This window comes from Salmo salar, chromosome 19, assembly GCF_965601325.2.
Source record: "Salmo salar chromosome 19, fSalSal1, whole genome shotgun sequence".
In the NCBI taxonomy this organism is placed as follows: Eukaryota; Metazoa; Chordata; class Actinopteri; order Salmoniformes; family Salmonidae; genus Salmo; species Salmo salar.
In genome coordinates, this window is record NC_138309.1 from 16,901,820 (window position 1) to 16,924,340 (window position 22,521).

The 22,521-nt window shown below is 41.3% G+C and overlaps 1 protein-coding gene and 1 non-coding gene across 2 annotated transcripts in view; both read right to left on the minus strand.

The window, feature by feature from the left end:
• adarb2 (adenosine deaminase RNA specific B2 (inactive)) overlaps positions 1–22,521 on the minus strand; it is a 201,809-nt gene that overhangs the window by 88,111 nt on the left and 91,177 nt on the right. The gene's annotated exons all lie outside the window — the stretch shown is intronic.
• LOC123729060 (U7 small nuclear RNA) lies at positions 14,034–14,086 on the minus strand. The gene has a single exon (XR_006760843.1). It is a non-coding gene; the product is annotated as a U7 small nuclear RNA (small nuclear RNA).

Sequence of the window (22,521 nt, forward strand, 5' to 3'; positions counted from 1 at the left end):
CACACACACACACACACACGCACGCGCACGCGCACGCGCACACGCACGTAGCCGATTCCCCTCCAAGCAGGCTTATAGAATGACCAAATAACCAACAACATAATCTTTCCAAACAGCCAGTGATCTTGAAAAAGTGCTCACATTAAATCAATTAGGGTGATATTGTGTAAGCCAAATTTAGCACCAATACAAACACATCCAGGTCGCCAGGTCGCAATTGTAAATGAGAACTTGTTCTCAACTTGCCTACCTGGTTAAATAAAGGTGAAATAAATAAATAAAGAAATAAAATCCATATGAGTCAGTCAGAAATAGTGCAGGTTTGATACAAACAGTGCCCTGTATAGGGATACAGATGCACTAACTGGCAGTAACATTGATGATTTTACCCTGTGTAGTGTTTGGTTATTGGACGAGGGATAAATTCCCGATAAACAAAGTCATTTATTACGATAAAGGTTTTCACACTTCAGAAATACTTGCATTAGCTGTCATGACAAGGAAAACTGTGAATCACACATTATACTCGCACAGTATTTGTTTCACACAGTAAGCCAAAGGCTGAGAATTAAACTGGGACAATGTAGCACAAATAATACAGTTGATAATACAATTGTCTGGAAGACGACTGCGTGTATGAATTGTGCAAGACTGTGAAAGGATTTCACAACTGACAAAAATAACTAATTAAATAATAGTGTATAATAGGATTCTTGGAATGTTCTATGTGGAGATTATATGCCTCTTAGATAATCATCTGTAGAAATGTTTAAAACATCATAGGGAGACAATTCCAGGATAACAATTATATTATTAATAGAACAAAGAGGACAAGATGACGAATCACGATAATTATTCAACTTTTGCCTCATCCTGTCATTCCAATTACATTTTTACACTTGAAAAAACAGAATAAATGTTGAAATATTTTGTAATTGGCAGCACTACACATCTTTCCAAACTTTAATAATAAAAATATGTAATATTTTCATGTCTCAAAAGTCTTGATTAACTGCAGACTGATTCATCTCTGACAGCTGGCTAGCTAATGTTGTGTTGCCATTTTGTTTTGTTTTACACATTGGTGTGATGTTGATCACTGGTCTGGTTAGGAACCCAGATGTTTGTCCCACATGGATTCCTTCCTACTGTCTGTCCCAACATACTGAAACGCAGCTCTCCTCACAGGCCCCTACAGAGTCAGACCAGCCTCTCTGGACGTACACTAGTTTGTTACTACACCGATAAATGACAATATCCATCAGGACCTTTCCCACCTAGGAAATCTGTGTGACTGGACCATCTCAAATAGTATTTGAGTACCCCTGTTCTATACCATATTTTCGTCTAACAATAGTAGCAGTTCATACAATCTGGCAGGGAAGGGGGGGTCATGAGAGAAAAGGTTTGGGAAGCTCTGCATCAGTACACTACTGTCTCTACACAGCTAAGCGAGAAAGGCAGAACAGGCTCCACCAGTCACTACTGATGTTTTTAATTTGAATGTTGGATAATGTTCATTATACAGTTTTTCTCAGTCGCGTACAAGACATTTTGGGATCTGTGTTGAAATGTATCTATAGCACAACAGCAACAATCAAACGCTCAAATACATTTTCAGAACTTCTGAAAATGTTCTTGCCCGTTCCTGACGTACATATCTTTAGACCACCTTTTGCAAAACATTAAATACACATGTCATCAGTGAATACAAAAATCACTGTTAAGTGTTTTGTTCACAGAATATTAACACATTGTTTTCATCAGAAGAGAAATGTGTGCAATTGTGTTCACTGTTTCCAGCACTCAGTAAATACTACTGCAATGGAATTAATCTCATCAGTGTCTACCATGTACAATATATGGAAAGATCTAGGCGATGGGGACTGTCTAACTGTTCAGATTTTGTACAATATTGCAGAGAATGAGGTTGGGTTACTTCTAAGTAACTTTTGGTTACTCCTAAGTCATCATCTCATCATTCTGATCTTCCATTATAGAGCTTTGCTTCGGTGTGGATTGAGACCTATACACTCATATCAGTTGTATTCCTCCATTGTATTGACCTTTCCTTATTTCTATTGTGGATTGTGTTTCTGTGCGCCAATGGAAAATCTACAAAGCGATGACCAAACCAACCTTTGTATTCAATACATGGAATTGGATTGTGATGATGCCAATGAATGAACCACGCACCCAATGTGTTTATTTTTTTATACATTTTTTAATCAGGAATAATATTTGATTTGATGTGTATGAAATTGTTTGTTGAAATATGCATAAAAGGAGAGTAATTACCCATAATTATGCACCTTTGGATAGTTGTACTTCCGTTTATGATTATCATGGAGGGACTGTGAAGAAAATGTATTGATCTCCAGGGATTTAAAAACACAGGATAACTTTCTGTTTTGTCTGCTTGTCAAGAGATAAGTATGGTCCTGTTCATTTGTTTGCAGACTGTCATGTGGTTTGGATGAATGTATTTGCAATTTGACGGTATAGTATCGTTTTGATGAACATATTTATATTTTGAGAAGGCAACTACATTTTGAAAATGCATTTACTGTTTTCTAAAAGGCCACAGAGTTCTGTGTCTTGTCTAGGTTTTGAAAATCGACAACATTGTTCCAAAAAATGCTTGTACGCGATTGAGAAAAATGAAATGAAGCAGCCAGTCAGTCGCCGAAAAAAAGCATTGTTCGAGGTTGCATTTGCATATTCTTTTGACTTTTACTTAACATATTTTTACTTCTACTCCTCATCCTGAAACATAGAGAGCCAGCCAGCCAGCCAGCCAGTCAGCGCGTCCGCCAGCCAGTCAGCGAGTCAGCCACTAAGCCAGCCAGCGTAAAGTCATTAGGCTGCTGTAAATATACAGACAGACATAGGAAGCCTGTTTTACCTCCGTGTTTGAACAGCCTCTCTGAAGTATTGCTCTACGTTGATACAGAAAACAGATATCCATCAATATCCATCCATTCATTCTCTTTCTCTCTATCTCTCTCTTTCTCTGTCTTTCTTCCCCCAATATCCATCAATTATCTCTCTCTCCCTTTCTCTTTCTCTGTCTCTCTTCCCCCAATATCCATCAATTATCTCTCTCCCTCTCTCTCTCTTTCTCTCTTCCCCCAATATCCATCAATTATCTCTCTCTTCTGCTCTCTCTCTCTTTCTCTGTCTCTCTTCCCCCAATATCCATCAATTATCTCTCTCTCCCTCTCTCTCTCTTTCTCTGTCTCTCTTCCCCCAATATCCATCAATTATCTCTCTCTTCCGCTCTCTCTCTCTTTCTCTGTCTTTCTTCCCCCAATATCCATCAATTATCTCTCTCTCTCTCTCTCTCCCTATCTCTCTCTCTCTTTCTCTGTCTCTCTTCCCCCAATATCCATCAGTTATCTCTCTCTCTCCCTCCCCCCTCTCTCTCCCTCTCTCTCTCCCCCTACATCTGCCACAAAAAGCTCCTCACCTTCCAATGTGATTTCAGCAGCCCAGAGTGTGTGTTTGTGTGCATGCACAGGTGTGTGTGTGTATGTGTGTCAAGCGTGTGTGTGTGTGTGTGTGTGTGTGTGTGTGTCTGTCTGTGTTCAGATAGCGGTGAGTGGACAGCAGGTTCTCTCACCTCTGTTTTGACACTGATTTAACATATGGCTAAACCTTTACAGATAACAACAGTGTATACTTTCCTGGTCCAGACAGATAACATCCACATTCATTACCACACAGAACCATGTTGGTGTAAGCTCTTAGAAAAACGGACCCTTGCACAGCAAATTGTTCTAACACCCATGTTTGGAAAATAAAGGGCAAGCTCTATCCATTCCATTCAAAAATCCTATGTTGATAAAAAAAAGTGGGTTAGCTCTTTTGATCATCGTAACCAAGAAAGGTTCAAATAGTCATGCTGAAAGTACTATTTACTATGATTCAGATTATGTGGTAAAATAAGTGTCATGCAGATAAATTATTTTAACTGCATTTTCATGAAATGATGGGGTCATTTCAATGATAAGCCTTCTTATTTTGTCCATATAGTTGTTTATTGTTATTTGACTAATGTCCAACTCATGGTCTGTGGTCGTACTTTATTCCACTAGCGATTTCTCCTCACTCCTCCTAACATCCTTAAACGAATGTTCCACTTAGAATTAATGACTTACTCATTGTTTACAAATTGGATTGTGTAAGGAAACACCAGACCTGGATAGAGGATCTACGTGAACACGTCTGTTAGTACTGCACTGGGATCAGTTCCGCTAATGGTCCAGACAGATACCCAGTTAAACCTCTATTGAGAGCGGTATTCACACACATGCACGCGCACACGCGCACACACACACACGCACACACATACACGCGCACACACACCTTGAAATCAACACCTTCCTAGCATTACACAGCAGAGCAGTGTACAGGGTAAATGTATTGCATAGCCTCCCCAGACAATATTATCTCTTAAGCACAGACAAATTGTCTCTTTGTTTAAGGACATGAATATTTTTCAAAAACATTATGGAAATCCCAAATAAGCACTCAAAGGGAAGCTAAAGTGCCACTTATGGATACTGCCAGTGCATTGCATTGGCAATATAAATGTTCTCATTAAATGGGTCTTTCTTTTCTCTCCCGGCCGACTCAGCTGCAGACTGGATCAAGTGAAGGTTGTTTCGTCCTCTCTCTCTCTCATGGCCTACATTCTGATGGGAGGGCTAATTGCATAATTTGTTTCAGAATTAACAGCTAATAGCTCTTAATAGCTCTCCCTCTCTCTTTCTCTCTCACTCGCTCTCATCCCAATTTTACTAGTATTTGCTGAGGTTTTGGACAATGTGGCACCAAAACCATGCAAAAATTACATTTTGCAGCAAAAGAAAAATCATCATTCATTAGCCTTTAGTGGTTATTGAAACTAATAGCATTTTGGATAATATGATTTCTAGGAACTTACTCCAATACAATCTCAACCTCTTCTTTAAGACATAATGAGGATATGAGATAATGAACATACATTACCAGAAACAAAACAGACTTCACTCTATCACTATGCTCACCCTCTGGACATTATTCCATGACTTTCTTATCAATACACACTGAGTGTACAAAACATTAGGAACACCTTCCTAACATTGAGTTGCACCCCCTTTTGCCCTCAGAACAGCCTCAAATCATTGGGGCATGGACAAGGTGTCGAAAGAGTACCCCAGGGACACTAGCCCATGTTGACTCTAATGCTTTCCACAGTTGTGTCAAGTTGGCTGGATGTCCTTTGTGTGGTGGACCATTCTTGACACACACGGGAAATTGTTGAGCGTGAAAAACCCAGCAGTGTTGCAGTTCTTGACACATACATGTGCGCCTGCATCTACAACCGTACCCCATTCAAAGGCACTTAAATATTTTGTCTTGCCCATTCACCCTCTGAATGGCACACATACACAACCCATGTCTCAATTGTCCATCTGTTCATCTACACTGATTGAAGTGAATTTAACAAGTGGCATCAATAAGGGAGCATAGCTTTCACCTGGATTCACCTGGTCAGTCTATGTCATGGAAATACACCCAGTGTACTGTATATACACATGGTATTTTTACCATATCAATCTATAAAGGCATGTTATACTGTACCATCAATACAATCTGCTAATGGACACATTCTAACAGCAGCCTCCCTAAAACTTCCTGAGTTCCATTTGAGATGATTGGAGGAATGAGGGTGAGGTTTTCAGGGTTGCAGAGAATAGAAGGATCCAGGATAGAAGAGGCTGAGGCCAGATTAACAGTTCTTAGGAGGCTGGCTGCTAAATCAATCCCCTCTCAAACCAGGCAATAACCTCCACTGTCTGCTCTCTCTCGATGTGATAACCAAACTGAATTTCAAAACTAAATCAAACAAACACAAGGATAAAGAGACTGAGACAGGGGGGATAGAGAGAGAGAGAGAGAGAGAGAGAGAGAGAGAGAGAGAGAGAGAGAGAGAGAGAGAGAGAGAGAGAGAGAGAGAGAGAGAGAGAGAGAGAGAGAGCACAAAGAGACTGACTGACTGGGATTCAATCAATACTTTGATCTTGCTGTCAATCACCAGCACTATTAACCTACGGGCAGAGAGGTGGCTGTTCTATCTGTTTATCAGTCCTGCCCACATCAACAACCGACAGACAGGGACACCCAAAGCACAGACGGCCATTTTAACACAAGGGGTTCGTGTTGCCAGCCTGTCAGACCAACCATGAATGTGCAGAAAATGTATGACTGGAGCTACCATACAGTACCAGTCAAAAGTTTGGACACACCTATTCATTCAAGGATTTTTGTTATTTTTACTATTTTCTACATTGTAGAATAATAGTGAAGACATCAAAACTATCAAATAACACATATGGAATCATGTAGTAACCAAAAAGGTGTTAAACAAATATATTTTAGATTTTAGATTCTTCAAAGTAGCCACCCTTTGCCTTGATGACAGCTTTGCACACTCTTGGCATTCTCTCAACCAGCTTCATGAGGAATGCTTTTCCAACAGTCTTGAAGGAGTTCCCACATATGCTGAGCACTTGTTGGCTGCTTTTCCTTCACTCTGCGGTCCAACTCATCCCAATTCAAATCAAATCAAATTGTATTAGTCACATGCGCTGAATACAACAGGTGCAGACCTTACAGTGAAATGCTGACTTACGAGCCCCTAACCAACAATGCAGTTAATATATATATATATATATATATATATATATATATATATTATATATATATGTTATATATATATAACTTGGCGCTCTGGCACCGCTAGCCGTGCGGTAGCAGAAAGAACAGTATATGACTAGGGTGGCTGGAGTCTTTGACAATATTTAGGGCCTTCCTCTGACACCGCCTGGTATAGAGGTCCTGGACGGCAGGAAGCTTTGCCACAGTGATTTACTGGGCCGTACGCTCTACCCTCTGTAGTGCCTTGCGGTCGGAGGCCGAGCAGTTGCCATACCAGGCAGTGATGCAACCAGTCAGGATGATCTTGATGGTGCAGCTGTAGAACCTTTTGAGGATCTGAGGACCCATGCCAAATCTTTTCTGTCTCCTAGGTTTTGTCGTGCCCTCTTCACGACTGTCTTGGTGTGCTTGGACCATGTTAGTTTGTTGGTGATGTGGACACCAAGGAACTTGAAGCTCTCAACCTGCTCCACTGCAGCCCTGTTGATGAGAATGGGGGTGTGCTCTGTCCTCTTTTTCCTGTAGTCTCCAATCATCTCCTTTGTCTTGATCACATTGAGGGAGAGGTTATTGTCCTGGCACCACACAGCCATGTCTCTGACCACCTCCCTATAGGCTGTCTCGTTGTTGTTGATTGTTGTCGGTGTTGAGGATCAGTGTGGCGGATGTGTTGTTACCTACCCTTACCACCTGGGGGCGGCCCATCAGGAAGTCCAGGATCCAGTTGCATAGGGAGGTGTTTAGTCCCAGGGTCCTTAGCTTATTGATGAGCTTTGAGGGCACTATGTTATTGAACACTGTTCTGTAGTCAATGAATAGCATTCTCACATAGGTGTTCCTTTTGTCCAGGTGGGAAAGGGCAGTGTGGAGTGGAATAGAGATTGCATCATCTGTGAATCTGTTAGGGCGGTATGAAAATTGGAGTGGGTCTAGGGTTTGGTGTTGGTGTTGATGTGAGCCGTGACCAGCCTTTCAAAGCACTTTATGCCTACAGACGTGAGTGCTACGGGTCGGTAGTCATTTAGTCTGGTTACCTTAGTGTTCTTGAGCACAGGGACTATGATGGTCTGCTTAAAACATGTTGGTATTATAGACCCGGACAGGGAGAGGTTGAAAATGTCAGTGAAGACACTTGCCAGTTGGTCAGCGCATGCTTGCAGTACACGTCCTGTTAATCCGTCTAGTCCTGCGGCCTTGTGAATGTTGACCTGTAACCTCTTTGGGCTAGGGGGCAGTATTTTGACATATGGATGAAAAGCGTGCCCAAAGTAAACTGCCTGCTACTCAGGCCCAGAAGCTAGGATATGTATATAATTGGCAGATAGAAAACTCTAAAGTTTCTAAAACTGTTAAAATAATGTCTGTGAGTATAACAGAACTGATATGGCAGGTGAAACCCCGAGGACTAACCATCCAGCAGAAAAGAAAATTCAGCCCACAACTGTTTCCAATGGCTGTCATGTTTAATATGAAGGGAAAACCTCCCAGATTGCAGTTCCTAGGGCTTCCACTAGATGTCAACAGTCTTTAGAAAGAGTTTCAAGCTTGGTTTTGGAAAAATGAGCTAGAATTTGTAGTTTTTCTAAGTGGCTCCCATTTTGACTGTGGTGTTTTCATGTGCGTGGATGAGAGCGCGTTTTTTGTTGTTTATCTCCAGTAAAGACAATAACGATTCTCCATCTTAAATTCTATCATTTATTTACGTATTAGGGTACCTGAGGTTTGATTATAAAAGTTGTTTGACTTGTTTGGAGAAGTTTATTGGTAACGTTTGAGATTCATTTTGTATGCATTTTGAAGAAGGGAAACTGGTGGATTATTGAATGAAGTGCGCCAGCTAAACTGAGTTTTTGGGGATATAAAGAAGGACTTTATGAAACAAAAGGACCATTTGTGATGTAGCTGGGACCTTTTGGAGTGCCAACAGAAGAAGATCTTCAAAGGTAAGGCATTTATTTTATCGCTATTTCTGACTTTCGTGGTGCACCTGCCTGGTTGAAAAATGTTTTTAATGCTTTTGTGTGCGGGGCGCTGTCCTCAGATAATCGCATGGTGTGCTTTCGCCGTAAAGCCTTTTTAAATCTGACACAGGGGCTGGATTAACAAGAAGTTAAGCTTTTTTCTGATATATGACACTTGTATTTTTATGAATGTTAAATATTACTATTTCTGTAATTTGAATTTCGCGCACTGCAATTTCACCGGATGTTGTCGAGGTGGGTCGCTAGCGCCACGCCTAGCCATAACAGGTTTTAAAGGTCTTACTCACATAGGCTGTGGAGAGCGTGATCATACAGCCTTCTGGAACAGCTGGTGCTCTCATGCATGTTTCTGTGTTATTTGCCTCGAAGCGAGCATAGAGGTAGTTTAGCTCATCTGGGAGGCTCGTGTCACTGGGAAGCTCTTGGCTTTGCTTCCCTTTATAGTCTGTAATGGCTTGCAAGCCCTGCCATATCCGACGAGCGTCAGAGCCGGTGTAGTACGATTTGATCTTAGTCCTGTATTGATGCTTTGCCTGTTTGATGGTTCGTCGGAGGGCATAGCGCTGTTGCACATTTAACGTGCTGATAGAAATTTGGTAAGACAGATTTAAGGTTCCCTGCATTAAAGTCTCCGACCACTAGGAGTGCCTCCTCTGGGTGAGCGTTTTCCTGTATACTTATGGCGGAATACAGCTCATCGATTGCGGTCTTAGTGCCAGCATCAGTCTGTGCTGGTATGTAGACAGCTACGAAAAATACAGATGAAAACTCTCTAGATAGTTAGTGTGGTCTACAGCATATCATGAGATAATCTACCTCAGCAAAACCTCGAGACTTCCTTAGATATCGTGCACCAGCTGTTATTTACAAAAATACATAGTTCGCCGCCCCTTGTCTTACCAGACGCCGCTGTTCTATCCTGCCAATAAAGCGTATAACCAGCCAGCTGTATGTTGATAATGTCATTGTTCAGCCACAATTTCGTGAAGCATAAGATAATACAGTTTGAATGTCCCATTGGTAGTTTAATCTATTTTCGATTTCATTTTCCAAAGATTGCACGTTTGCTAACAGAATGGAAGGCAGTGGGGGTTTATTCGATCGCCTTCAAATTCTCAGAAGGCAGCCTGCCCTTCGGCCCCTTTTTCTCTGCCTTCTCTTCAAGCAAATGACGGGGATCTGGGCCTGTTCCCGGGAAAGCAGTATGTCATTCACGTCGGGCTCGGCGGACTCGTTAAAGGAAAAAAAGGATTCTGCCAGTTCGTGGTGAGTAATCGCAGTTCTTATGTCCAGAAGTTACTTTCAGTCATAAGAGACGGTAGCAGCAACATTATGTACAAAATAAGTTTTAAAAAAGAGGTATAAACAATGAAAAGAAATGAAAGAAAAAACCCCACAATTGAATAGGAACACGTAAAACATCAGCCTTCTTCTCCGGTGCCATCTTTAGGTTGAGCTCGGGTGATTGTGGAGTTCAGGTCATCTGATGCAGTACTCCATCACTCTCCTTCTTGGTCAAATAGCTGTTACAAAGACTGGAGGTGTGTTGGGTCATTCTCCTGTTGAAATACAAATGATAGTCCCACTAAGTGCAAACCAGATGGGATGGCGTATCACAGCAGAATGCTGTGGTAGCCATGCTGGTTAAGTGTGCCTTGAATTCTAAATAATTCACTGGCAGTGTCACCAGCAAAGCATCCCCACACCATCACACCTCCTCCTCCATGCTTCACGGTGGGAACCACACATGCGGAGATTATCCGTTCTCCCTACTCTGCGTCTCACAAAGACACAGCGGTTAGAAACCAAAAATTCTCAAATTTGGACTCATCAAACCAAAGGACAGATTTCTACCGGTCTAATGTCCATTGCTCGTGTTTCTTGGCCCAAGCAAGTCTCTTATTAATGGTGTGCTTTAGTAGTGTTTTTTGTTGTTGCAGCAATTCGACCATGAAGGCCTGATTCACGCAGTCTACTCTGAACAGTTGATATTGAGATATGTCTGTTACTTGAACTCTGTGAACCATTTATTTGGGCTGCAATTTCTGAGGCTGGTAACTCTAATGAACTTATCCTCTGCAGCAGAGGTAACTCTGGGTCTTCCTTTCCTGTGGCATTCCTCATGAGAGACAGTTTCATCATACCAATTGATGGTTTTTGCAACTGCACTTGAAGAAACTTCCAAAGTTCTTGAAATTTTCTGGATTGACTGATCTTCATGTCTTAAAGTAACGATGGACTGTAATTTTCCTTTGCTTATTTGAGCTCTTCTTGCCATAATATGGACTTGGTCTTTTACCAAATAGGGCTATCTTCTGTATACCACCCCTACCTTGTCACAACACAACTGATTGGCTCAAACGCATTAAGAAAGAAAGAAATTCCACAAATTAACTTTTAACAAGGCACACCTGTTAATTGATATGCATTCCAGGTGACTACCTTATGAAGCTGGTTGAGAGAATGCCAAGATTGTGCAAAGCTGTCATCAAGGCAACGGGTGGCTACATACTTTGAAGAATCTAAAATATATTTTGATTTGTTTAACAATTTTTTGGTTACTAAATGATTCCATGTGTTATTTCATAGCGTTGATGTCTTCACTATTATTCTACAATGTAGACAATAGTAAAAATAATGAAAAACCCTGGAATGAGTAGGTGTGTCCAAACGTTTGACTGGTACTGTATATCTAAAAGGTACCAAACAACAGTTATCCTATGTCATTTACCGTTGACAGAGGTCAGTGTTGATTTTGGTTGAAGAGATCAGAGATATATTTCCCCATGCAGGGCCTCACTTTATCAAATTTACTATATATATATCAATGTCTTCGGTGGTAAATGCCAACTAAAGAAATGGCATTAAACATCGAAGAGAGGACATCGATCAGAAGCACATCAGGCCCAGGCAATGGATGTTCCTCTCAGACAGATGTAACCGTTGTGCTATTCAATCTAAAACACAAGGACACAACTATGACGTCTCCTGTCTTACAGATGGATCTTGTTTAAGGCTACGGGCTGAAATGTGTTGGTTTTAACAATAAAGTAGTTGCTTTCCTCATTACGAATGGATCTTCACTGAAAGACGACACTTCACTACTTCTTTCACTACTTCTTTACTGTCTACAACACACTTTTACCAAGTAAATCTCCACTTTTAACCCTCCAGCTCCTGTGAAACCCTCTTTAGATTGTTACAATAAAGATAATTCTAATTCCAACCACAAAGTAAAAGTGTGGACAACATTACAGTAGAGTAGTACAGTTGGTAGCTCCTCGCTCCCATCTGTCTAGCCAGCCTGACACCCTACTGCAAACTCATAACGGGTGTCGCGCCACACTGAAAATGTTCATTTTTTTTCTTAATCACATGACTTGACCTCAGTAGCCAATGATCTGTATCTGGTGCTTGCCGCCTGTGATGTAGGTAGGTACTACAGCTTGCACACAGCGCTCCAGGCGCCCATTTTAATTAAGATATTTTCCAAAGTGTAACCTGCCGACTACATTATGAAAACGGTGCAAAAATAATAGAAAAATAAAACACTCAGGATACTTTTTTTAAAGGATTATTTGGGAAATAAAAGCTTGCTTGCTGAAAGTCTCCAAGCGTTTGTCAACATTAGAATTTGATTGTGACCCCGGGTTGCGTTTTCTATTATGGTACGTTGGGAAATAATATTACAGTACAATGCATGACACCAGTTGAAATGACAGCTTTACCAAAAAGGGCATTTAAGGGACATTGGTATTAAACTTCAAAAGGAGTTCATTCTCTTTTTTATTCAATTATAGTGTAAAGGCTATAGCACCATTGTTGTTACTTTATTTCAAAAGGCTAAAAACTGCTAACAATAACATGCCTTAAATAGCTGTTTCCATCAATATCTTCATCATCCTCACATTTCATTGGCATAATTATGCCATAATAATGGTACTAAATAAATGGCCCCTAACAAATGATGTGGGTATTCTGTTTTGTAGGTTAATTCACAACTACATAATGACTGCTTTTTATTGGTATATTGAAATGAATATTTTGAGTGCAGCATTGAATGATTTATATTTCTTCCGATTGTACATACAGTTGACCTAGCTATGTGACATGTGTCACAGACTAAATGTGTTCAGTTGAGACCAGGTCCATTATTGGAGCTCTCGGTCGGGGTGTCATAAGTCTGTATGTGTGTGTTTATTTGTGCGTGTGTGTGTGTGTGTGTGTGTCACCAGGGCTCTGGCCTTGCTAAGCCCCACAGCAGGAGCAATATCAGCAGCACCAAAGGGCCCACGTGACACAGCTTTACTCATCTCCACTAAACCCAGGAGCACTGAAACTGGCTAGAACAGCATTCGCACACACCAGACAAACACCCACTCTATTACAGTTCATAACACAGACAGACACGGACGGACGGACGGAGACAGACAGACGAATGTGAATAGTAAGAAACATACCTGAGCAAGGAGATTGGCAAGGCAGCATTGAGAGAAAAACAAAAAGAGAGTAGAGGACATTAGTTAAAATATGAACAACACCTTGTACAGATGTGACGCCTTCAACAGTATGCAGCTTTCTATGTATAGACACCAAGACGGGGCATCGGAGAGCAGAAGCAGCAATGTTGATTGATTGAGCAACCAGGAGATTTCAATCAAGATTCCAGGCGGTCTATTAACGTCGCTATAGGTTATCATCACCCTGTTCGTACGCATCCTAATGCATATTTAGTGTTATCACCATATCCCAGTTTGATAACGGTTTGAACAGTGAAATCCCATTTACATTTCAAGTCTAATGCAAACAATAAAGCTGTCTGTTTTATAGTAAAGCGAGGCTTATCTCTGAATGTTTGCGAACCATATCTAGATTACACTGGGAAAGATGTAAAGAATGAAAGCAAGGAAAACGTTTAGGGGATATCATCTGACGGTAATGGACCAGCTTAACTCACACCAAATGACAACAAGTCAATGAACGACGGAAGGATGCGCGCGTAATCTCTCTGAGATAGAAAAACCTAAATGAAGTATATCAAATAAACATAAATCACATGAAAAAAAGCTATAGTATAATATGGTATAAATACTATAGTATTCACTGTAGTGTTTCTGAAGACTGTAGTATTTATTGTAGTATACTTTAGTATAATGGTATAATGTAGAATTTACAGTTAACTTTATAGAAATACTATATTAAAAGAAAAATCTAGTATATACTATAGTAATTAATGTACTTTTTTTGCAGATTGTAGTATACTGAAGTATTTACTGTAGTGTTTTTGAGGACATTACTATAGTATTTACTATAGTGTTTTAGTTTTATTATCTTTGACATATAAGTGCAGGCTTTCTCCTTTGTGAAACCTACTGGAGAAATACTAAAAGAGCACATTTTCTGTAACCTGTAGGTAAGTAGGACATGGAACGGATAGTTCAGACCTTCTGGTCTTTTCTAAAACCTGTAGGGAACACAATATATAGTCTATACTTGGCATGTTGTTTTCTCACTTATGGATTCCCCAAATTGTGATATGGGGGAAAGGAATTGGCAGGGCATATGCAAATGAAATACTGTAGTATTTACTATAGTTAGAAAAAGTGTAGTGTTTTTGCGGACATTACTGTGGTATTTACTACAGTGTTTTTTTTGTTGCAGATAAAACTATAGTAAGTACCATACATGATCGAGGGATACTACAGTGTGTAGTACAGTATTCTACAGTATACTACAGTTTTCTATAGTAAGTACTGTAGTATTCCATAATAATTTGAAGTATTTTGTGGGCAAGGTCAGTGTTTTTCCTATATTGATTTAGCAGTGTCTAAGTTTGCTAGCATATATACATATACATATACATATACACACACACACACACACACACACACACACACACACACACACACACACACACACACACACACACACACACACACACACACACACACACACACACACACACACACATATATTGTGCAACCTTTCTGTTACTAGTCCAACACTCTAACCACTAGGCTTCCTGCCGCCCCATGGGTACATATATGTATCAATATATGTACCCAAATATATATATATATGTATCATATAAATATATGTATCATATAAATGTATCATATAAATATATATATGTATATATACTAGCAAACTTAGCCACTGTTAAATCAATATAGGGAAAACACTGACCTTGCCCACATGGAAAAATAATTCAAATATATATATATATATATATACTGCTCAAAAAAATAAAGGGAACACTTAAACAACACAATGTAACTCCAAGTCAATCACACTTCTGTGAAATCAAACTGTCCACTTAGGAAGCAACACTGATTGACAATAAATTTCACATGCTGTTGTGCAAATGAAATAGACAACAAGTGGAAATTATAGGCAATTAGCAAGACACCCCCAATAAAGGAGTGGTTCTGCAGGTGGTAACCACAGACCACTTCTCAGTTCCTATGCTTCCTGGCTGATGTTTTGGTCACTTTTGAATGCTGGCGGTGCTTTCACTCTAGTGGTAGCATGAGACGGAGTCTACAACCCACACAAGTGGCTCAGGTAGTGCAGCTCATCCAGGATGGCACATCAATGCGAGCTGTGGCAAGAAGGTTTGCTGTGTCTGTCAGCGTAGTGTCCAGAGCATGGAGGCGCTACCAGGACAGGCCAGTACATCAGGAGACGTGGAGGAGGCCGTAGGAGGGCAACAACCCAGCAGCAGGACCGCTACCTCCGCCTTTGTGCAAGGAGGAGCAGGAGGAGCACTGCCAGAGCCCTGCAAAATGACCTCCAGCAGGCCACAAATGTGCATGTGTCTGCTCAAACGGTCAGAAACAGACTCCATGAGGGTGGTATGAGGGCCCGACATCCACAGGTGGGGGTTGTGCTTACAGCCCAGCACCGTGCAGGACGTTGGGCATTTGCCAGAGAACACCAAGATTGGCAAATTCGCCACTGGCGCCCTGTGCTCTTCACAGATGAAAGCAGGTTCACACTGAGCACATGTGAAAGACGTGACAGTCTGGAGACGCCGTGGAGAACATTCTGCTGCCTGCAACATCCTCCAGCATGACCGGTTTGGCGGTGGGTCAGTCATGGTGTGGGGTGGCATTTCTTTGGGGGGCCGCACAGCCCTCCATGTGCTCGCCAGAGGTAGCCTGACTGCCATTAGGTACCGAGATGAGATCCTCAGACCCCTTGTGAGACCATATGCTGGCCCTGGGTTCCTCCTAATGCAAGACAATGCTAGACCTCATGTGGCTGGAGTGTGTCAGCAGTTCCTGCAAGAGGAAGACATTGATGTTATGGACTGGCCCGCCCATTCCCCAGACCTGAATCCAATTGAGCACATCTGGGACATCATGTCTCGCTCCATCCACCAACGCCACGTTGCACCACAGACTGTCCAGGAGTTGGCGGATGCTTTAGTCCAGGTCTGGGAGGAGATCCCTCAGGAGACCATCCGCCACCTCATCAGGAGCATGCCCAGGTGTTGTAGGGAGGTCATACAGGCACGTGGAGGCCACACACACTACTGAGCCTCATTTTGACTTGTTTTAAGCACATTACATCAAAGTTGGATCAGCGTGTAGTGTGGTTTTCCACTTTAATTTTGAGTGTGACTCCAAATCCAGACCTCCATGGGTTGATAAATTGGATTTCCATAGATTATTTTTGTGTGATTTTGTTGTCAGCACATTCAACTATGTAAAGATAAAAGTATTTAATAAGATTATTTCATTCATTCAGATCTAGGATGTGTTATTTTAGTGTTCCCTTTATTTTTTTGAGCAGAGTGCGCAAAGCTGTCATCAAGGCAAAGGGTGGCTACTTTGAAGAATCTCACATATAAAATATATTTTGATGTGTTTAACACTTTTTTGGTTACTACATGATTCCATATGTATTATTTCTTAGTTTTGATGTCTTCACTATTATTGTACAATGTTGAAAATAGTAAAAAATTAAGAAAAACCCTTGAATGGGTAGGTGTGTCCAAACTTTTGACTGGTACTGTATATGTATTAGCTTTTCCCACAGGGATCCTGTCATTGTGCTAACGGTAGTTAGCAGTGGCTCATGAAACTACCTTCAACTTCTTTCAAACTGCATGCAGAGACAAAAAAAAGATATCCATGAGTTCATTGTTGACAGTGATAATGCAAAACTAGTCTTTCTATTTGATTGAGTGCTTTGCAATTTGCTCATTAATTGAAATATATAGTGACCTCATCTGACTCCCAAGAAGCATTGCATTCATCAACCATAGTAAATCAGGCCTTTTTCCACGTCACAGACTCTTATGGCGTGTACTCAAAGGATCAATAGAAGCAGGTAGCAACCCATTTAAAAACCTGTTAAATGATGAGTTACTGCTCAGCCAAGCATCCAAAACTTTTAAGTGCTCCAATGAGCAGCATCATCTACACAAGTGCTTCACCCCTACACACCCATAAATATTTCATGAACATTAGCACAATTACTTACAGTGTCTTATCAGACTGCTGAAAGGTGGAACTAACGATGTATCTATGTTGTGAATAGCAAACAGAGGAATGGAATATGTTTCAAAGATGTAAGATATGCGAGATGGAGAGTGATGGAGAGAGAGAGAGAAAGTGATGGAGAGAGAGAGAGATGGAGAGAGTGATGAAAGAGATAGAAAGATTGATGGAGAGAGAGAGATGGAGAGAGAGTGATGGAGAGTGAGAAATATGTTTTTTTATGAAATAGAAAGAAAGAAAGAGAAAGATGGAGCAAGATAGAAAGAGAGAAAGAAATAGAGACCGAAACAGAAGAGTGTGTAAGTGTGTATGCTTGGCCCGGCCCCGTAGCTCCCACTGTGTGAGCTGTGTGATCTGAACAGCTGTGTTGGCAGGCCCTGTCACAGAGATCATCCTGGTTCACTGGGATGTGGATTACATGTGCATTAACATGTGGCGCTGGCTCGATGCGGGTCAAAACTTCTCAGTTGCCAACTAAGCCATGCCACTGCTGCCTACCAAGTAGCAGCTACACAGACAGATTTGAGCCACAATGATAAAGTTAACAGCTATAGACTGGGAGTTCTACAGTACAACAGGTCTGGGTTTAATGTAGAGTTACAAAACTTTGCAACGCTACATTAAAATTGTAAAAATGCAAAAATGATCACAAAAGGATTCTGGATTTCCTGCTAATTTTTTCCAGATACTGTGAATCCTCCAACCCGGGATTTCTGGAAGTCCTGGGTATTTTTCCAAAAACAATGCAACCACCTTTTGTGAAAGATCAATATCTATGCACGTGGTCGATTTTTTTCACCACATTTGTAACTGACAAAAACAATAGCTTATCAGTATAGGATTGCTGTCATAACTTACAATGTGAAGTCAAAATTAGAAAGAGAAGACACTTTTCTGGTGGGGATGCAGGCTATAATTACATATGGCAGAATGTATACACAAAACAAAGAAAACCACAGAGTACAAAAGTCTACTGGGTACACGGCAACATTCATCTCAATTGAGATAATTGATGTTTTTCCCAGCTACAAGCAGGCTTGGGGGAAAGAGGCTTTGTGATTTTTCTCTCTCTCTCTCACCACCTGCCACATGTTGCTCAGCCAGAGGAAGAAAGAGAAACAGAGAGAGAGGAGAGAGAAAGAGAAAAAGAGAGAGAGAGATATGACTAAAGAGACAATGCCATACATACAGATGAGGGAGAGGGAAAGAGAGAGATGACTAAAGAGAGAGAAAGGAGTGTGTCGACACAGAGAGAGAGAGAGAGAGAAAAACAGATGCCGAGTGTGATATCGAACGTGTGGTGGGTGTGACAGCCCCAAAGTTGTGTATGCATCCATCCATCAGAGTGAGTCTGACACTAACACGCGTGTTGGCCAATTAAAGAAAAAGCCAGTGGAAAAGCATAAATCATCTACTGGCATATGAAACATTTTTCTACTTCATTATGTTCTGATAAATATTGATGTGGATTTACAATGCTGTCTATGAAAAGGTCAGGGTCAGGTAAATATAACATTACAAAACTTCTGCTAGATTTGATAGGGTTGCAGGGAATGGATGCATTCACCTATTTCCAGAGGGTGTCTGTCTTTCTGTCTGTAATATGTTCAATATTTCCGATGTCCTCTGTCTGTAAATTATGTTTCCGTACGAATAAGTTACTTGTGGAGGTTATAGAATAAACAGTGGCAGAATGCAGAGAAGCAGGGACAGACTTGCTAAAGATGGACCAGCCCATCTGGTATTGGGCAGAACTACCCTATGGCCAGTCTGTCTCCGACTGTAGGCTACGACAAATTCAGTAATTTTTCAATTGTAACTATAAGTCTGTCACACAAGTGTCTCACAGTCAATGTTCAGTTCATCATTCTATATTTTTGTAGTTGTTGTTTGTGAGACAATAGAGCAACAATCCTGATATAATGTGCTATCCATCCATACTAAATTAATTCAGTTGACCGATTGGTATGTGTTGAGTCAGCCTACTCTGCGGAACCTCCATTATCCTCTTGCCATCTGCCCCATACAGAGTCCAGTGCCACTGCCCCCACTTACTCAAACTGGCTGAAGGTGCGACTGTGGGGCCATTCGGAGACAAGGAAGAGCATTCACTTCCTGCCAGACTCCTCCCAGCCCTACACAGGGCTCCAGTTGTACTGCTATAGATACATCCTCAGGAGGGAAAAAACTGAAAAACAAACCAACCCTAAAAAGAAAAGTCGCAACAAATACTTTGCTTGTTGGAGAATGTGTAATTGGCTACACATTTGTTTGTCATTAGCTGAACTTTCCACTTTATATAAACCCAACAGACTAATTAGAAATTGATAGTTCGATGTAAATGTGTCATTATTTCAGAAGCAGAAGCAGAGTCGCGTGCCTTTTCAGTGGTATGCTAATTAAATCTGTTTCCTCTGCACAGCAAATGAACCTTGATGAGCAATGTGATCTCATTAAATGACAGACCTATGAAAGGATGGATGGAGCCAGTTAAAGTTAGAGCCACGTAACCTCGCTCTGTTTTTACTGACAGACACACCTGAGCACACAGGCTTCGTAACAGCTGGGAACTGACAGGCACGTCAACCTGCATGCCTCTCTACCTTCTCCTACTTCTTTATTCGGCGTTTCAGCCGTTACCGTCATGATTCAGTATCGGTTTAGAGCGCCCACCAACACTGACATGAAACTTGTGTTCTGAGAGTGAGTCAGAAATAAACACACATTCATTTGTGCTTAAAGACAATAGATGGAGGGGGAGAGGATGGTACATGCCTTGAGAACAGGCATAAGGGCTCTCTGTTTTACCATCATTATGTTGTTAATGGTGATATTTTCTATTTTCTGTGATCCATGATTCGAATCCTCCACCTCTTTAACCCTTTTAGAAAAAACTGTGACTGCCAGGATAATTGAGTTGAAGACTGATGTCAAAATTCACCCAAAGAAAGCCTGCCCCTGCCACCCCTCTTTCTCTCACCCTCCCTCCCTCTCCTACTCCTTCAGCGCCTGAGCTAATAAGCTTCTAGTACATCTCTCTGAGTCACTACCAAGTGTGCTAACGCAGCCAAGGGAGGGTTCCTCTGCCCAAGTGTGTGTCAGTGTTCATTTTGTCAACGAAACACCCATTTTTCTGTGGCAATTGACGAAACGATTATTGATTAAATAGACCCAGTTTCGGTTGACTAAATTATCTCTGTGCCAAAAATCTGACTAGTAAGTGGTCTGGACAAGAGTTTTTGGAGTAATTGAGAGCTTTGCAGTGTTATTTGTTTGGTCCAATCAAAAGCATGCATGACATTAGAAGAATTGTAAGGCTTTCTCATTGCAATGTTGCAATGCGGTGGAAAATAAATTCCAATGCCAGGTTATTCACGAGTCACTTCTCTGCCGGCAATTCTCCAATCTAGCGGCAACAAATCATTGATGCAAATAAGGTACACACCATGGCTACTCTCCCGGTGGTACAAGCTTCCAGTAGAAAAAGGGGCGACGTTTGGAGCCACTTTCCTTATCATGTCGATTAAAACAAGACCGAATGCAACGTTTCCATGGGAGAAGACAGCGTTTGCACCCACAAGTTGATGGGGAAACATACTAGCAACCTCAAGAGACATCTGAAAGCACATCATTCCAATATACACTCAGGTAATAACAGATTGATAATGCTAGCTTGTTAACTTGCTGCAACCTATCAGAACACTATTTATGACAGAACTTTGTTTAGGCCTACAATATAGCTACAATATGTCAAGAGGCAGGGTTCCAGACTGCAACCATTTTGACTTGGCTGTACGAGTTACATTTTTATTTGGTAGAGTCAGTGTGTGATGAACATTCATTAAGCCTACATGGTCACCTCAGGGTCCAGCTTATGCTCCCTCAGCCCTATGTTCCTTCAACCTATATTCCCCCAGCCCTATGTTCCCTCAGCCCTATGTACCTTCAACCTATATTCCCCCAGCCCTATGTTCCCTCAGCCCTATGTACCTTCAACCTATATTCCCCCAGCCCTATGTTCCCTCAGCCCTATGTACCTTCAACCTATATTCCCCCAGCCCTATGTTCTCTCAGCCCTATGTTCCCTCAGCCCTATGTTCCTTCAACCTATATTCCCCCAGCCCTATGTTCTCTCAGCCTATGTTCCCTCAGCCCTATGTTCCTTCAACCTATATTCCCCCAGCCCTATGTTCTCTCAGCCCTATGTTCCCTCAGTGCTATGTTCCCAGGGCCCGGTGTTCCCACAACCTACGTTCCCTTGGCCCTATGTTCTCTCAGCCCTATGTTCACTCGGCCCTATGTTCCCAGGGCCCGATGTTCCCACAACCTATATTCTCTCAGCCCTATGTTCCATATGTTCCCTCAACCCTTATGTTCCCTATCGTCCCTCAGCCCTATGTTCCCAGGGGCATATGTTCCCTCAGCCCTATGTTCCCTATGTTCCCAGGGGCATATGTTCCCTCAGCCCTATATTCCCAGGGCCATATGTTCCCTCGACCTACAGCAGTGCTGCCTCTGTCTTATATGCAGACTACGCTACCTACATATACGCAGGCTATGCATATATATTTTGGGGGGAGTTTGAAAAGTAGAATACACAAGGCGCAATTTCGAAATGTGGTAGCGCATCAGCAGTTTTCTACTTGTTATGTCAGTCAATGACAGTCACTCAATTAGCCCATTTCAGCTAACATTTTTCAGATTGCTAGGCAAATTAGTCTAGCCAGCTATCTAAACCTTGCAGTAATCATCCCCAAATTACCGACCGGCCTTTTTTGTCACTCTCAGTCAGACATCATATGAACATGGCATAAATCATGGAAAAATGTGTAGAACTGCAGGAAATCTGCTTTAGACAGTAAACGTTTCTTTCCACTCATGGTAAAATGTGTAGAAATGCACAAAAACAAATTATAAACTGCACATTTTTCTCCACCCCATGGCACAATGTGAAGAATTCAGGAAATGAAAGTGGAACTGGCAGCATTTTAACTACTTTGTTGATATGAAACAAACAGACAACCAAAACCATTAGTTTATGCTTTAAACCAACTTTATAAAGTAAAACAACAATTGGTTCTATTTGACTCAAAATTCCATGACATGCAGTAAGGCATTGTTGGCAGAATAGATGGATGCAGTTCAATGGATGATTAATATAATTCACCAATACATTTCTTGGTCCAAAAAATATTGCTTTCAGGTTGTAAATCACAGCTGTCCTGGTACATTGTTTGCTGCCTCCAACCATTTGGAATGTACAATTTTAGTATCAATGTCTCAATAATTTGGACAAAAACTGACAAATGTAACTAAGGCTGGGAATG